Source organism: Ailuropoda melanoleuca, chromosome 1 (assembly GCF_002007445.2).
Source record: "Ailuropoda melanoleuca isolate Jingjing chromosome 1, ASM200744v2, whole genome shotgun sequence".
In the NCBI taxonomy this organism is placed as follows: Eukaryota; Metazoa; Chordata; class Mammalia; order Carnivora; family Ursidae; genus Ailuropoda; species Ailuropoda melanoleuca.
The window spans coordinates 47,450,084-47,452,697 of record NC_048218.1 but is presented as its reverse complement, the minus strand read 5'-3'; the positions used below and the strand labels follow the sequence as shown (position 1 = coordinate 47,452,697).

At 37.2% G+C, this 2,614-nt stretch overlaps 1 pseudogene; it reads left to right on the top strand.

The window, feature by feature from the left end:
- The first annotated feature begins 200 nt into the window (after positions 1-200).
- On the top strand, positions 201-1,155 carry LOC100483265 (annotated as a pseudogene).
- The last annotated feature ends 1,459 nt before the right edge of the window (positions 1,156-2,614 follow it).

Genomic DNA, 2,614 nt, shown 5'->3' with positions numbered 1-2,614 from the left:
AATGAAGATTGTGCTTTCCCATCTTACAAGGCAAGAATGGTGACCTTTCTGCAAGACTCAATTTCAGGACCCCAATCCTTCACCATCTGAACCAGGAGGGTGTCAAGTGGACACCTGCAGGGATCAGACATGCTTGAGACTAAGAGGCCTCCCAGATGCCTAATTTCTCTCACTTTGGTTTATGGTGGGACATGAAGGGGATGGCAGGTGAAAAAGCTGAGAAACCAGATACTAAGGAGAAGAAACCTGGAACTAAGAAGACCGATGCTTGTGGAAAGGTTCAGAAGGGTAACCTCAAGGCTAAGAGGCCAAAGAAGGGGAAGCACCACTGCATCAGAAACCCTGTCCCAGACAGAGGAATAGGCAGATATTCCTGATCGGCTATGTATTCTCGAAAGGCCATGTACTAGAAGAGTATTCAGCAGCTAAGTCCAGGGTTGAAAAGAAAAAGGAGACAGTTCTTGCTACTGTCACAAAACCAGTTGGTAGTGACAAGAAGGTGGCACATGAGTGGTTAAACTTTATGAAATGCCTAAGTATTATCCTACTGAAGATGTGCCTTGAAAGCTATTGAGCCATGGCAAAAAAAAAACCTTTCTGTCAGCATGTGAGAAAATTATGAGCTAGCATCACTCCTGAGACCATTTTGATCATTCTCACTGGGCGCCACAGAGGCAAGAGGGTGGTTTTCCTGAAGCAACTAAGTAGGGGCTTGCTACTTGTGACTGGACGTCTGGCCCTCAACTGAGTTCCTCTGCATAGAACAAACCAGAAATTTGTCATTACCACTTCCACCAAAATTGATATCAGCAGTGTGAAAATCTCCAAACATCTCACTGATGCTTACTTCAAGAAGAAGAAGCTGAATAAATCCAGACACCAGGAAGGTGAGATCTTCAACACAGAGAAATAGGAGATTACAGAGCAGTGCAAGGTTGATTAGAAAGCTATGGACTCTTCTCCCTCTGTGTGTGTGCTCTCTCTCTCACTTTCTCTTAAAAAAAAGAAGAAGAAGAAGAAAAGAAAAAAAAGAAAAAGAAAAGAAAGTTATGGACTCACAAATAGTGCCCAAAATCAAAGCTGTTCCTCAGCTTCAGGGCTACCTCTGTGTTTTCTCTCACAAATGGAGTTTATCCTCACAAATTGGTGTTCTGAATTTCTTACAAAGAACATAATTAAATAACTGATCCATTAAGAAAAGGGAGAGAGATGAAGAATGCCATAAATGAGATTAGAAACATGCTCAATGCAATGAACAGCAGGTTGAAAGAATCAGAGAAACAAATTAATCATCTAGAAGACAAAGTAATGGAAAGCAATGAAGCTGAACCAAAAAGAGGAAGAATTATGCTAAATGAGAGGAGACAGGGAACTCGGTAACTCCATGAAATGTAATAACATTCATAAGAGTCCCAGAAGAAGAGAGAGAAGGGGCAGAAATTTATTTTAAAAAAATAACAGATGAAAACTTCCCTAATCTGGGGAAGGAAACAGACATCCAAATCTAAAAGGCACAGGGAACTCTCATCAAAATCAACAAAAGCAGGCCCACACCAAGACATATCTCAATTAAATTTACAAAGTATAGTGATAAAGAAAAAATCTTAAAAGCAGCAAGACAAAAGAAGTCATTAACTTACAAAGGAAAATCCTTAAGATTAGAAGATTTTTCAGCAGAAATTTGTTAAGCTGAAGAGAGTAGCATGATATATTCGAAGTACTGAGTGGAAAAAACGTGCAGCCAAGAATGCTCTATGAAACAAGGCTATCATTCGGAATAGGAGAAATAAAACAGTTTCCCAGACAAACAAAAACTAAAGGAATTCATGACCACTAAACCAGCCCTGCAAGAAATATTAAAGGGGACTCTTTGAGTGGAAAGGGGAGACCAAAAGTGACGGTATAAAGGTAGAGAACAAAAAACAGTAAAAATGAAAATTTCTGTAAAAAAATAGAAAGAAAAAAGAATTCACAAAAAAAAGGAATTAAATAAAATAACATATACCTAAATCATGGAGAAGAGAGGAGAAAAGAATGGGTTCAAATTTAAATGACCATCAACTTAATATAGACTGCTATATGCAGAAGAGGTTATATACAAATTTAACGGTAGCCATATATTGAAAACCACTAATAAACAATCAAAGAATGAAGAGAAAGTAATCCAAATATATCACAAAGGAAAATCAGCAAAACATGAAAGACAGAAAGACAAGAAAAGATCAGAGGAAACCTCCAGAAACAACCACAAAAAAGTAATAAAATGGCAATAAATATATACCTACCAACAATTACTTTGAATGTAAATGCGCTAAATGCTCCAATCAAAAGACAAAGGGTGTCATAATGGATAAAAAAACAAAATCCATCTATATGCTGCCTACAATAGACTCATTTTCTACCTAAAAACAACTGTAGATTGAAAATAAGGGGATGGAGAAACATTTATTATGCAAATGGTTTTCAAAAGAAAGCTGGAGTAACAATACTTACACAGGACAAATTAGACTTTGAAACAAAGACTGTAACAAGAGACAAAGAAGGGCAGTATATAATAATAAAGAGGACAATCCAACAAGAAGATATAACAATTGTAAATATTTATGGACCCAAC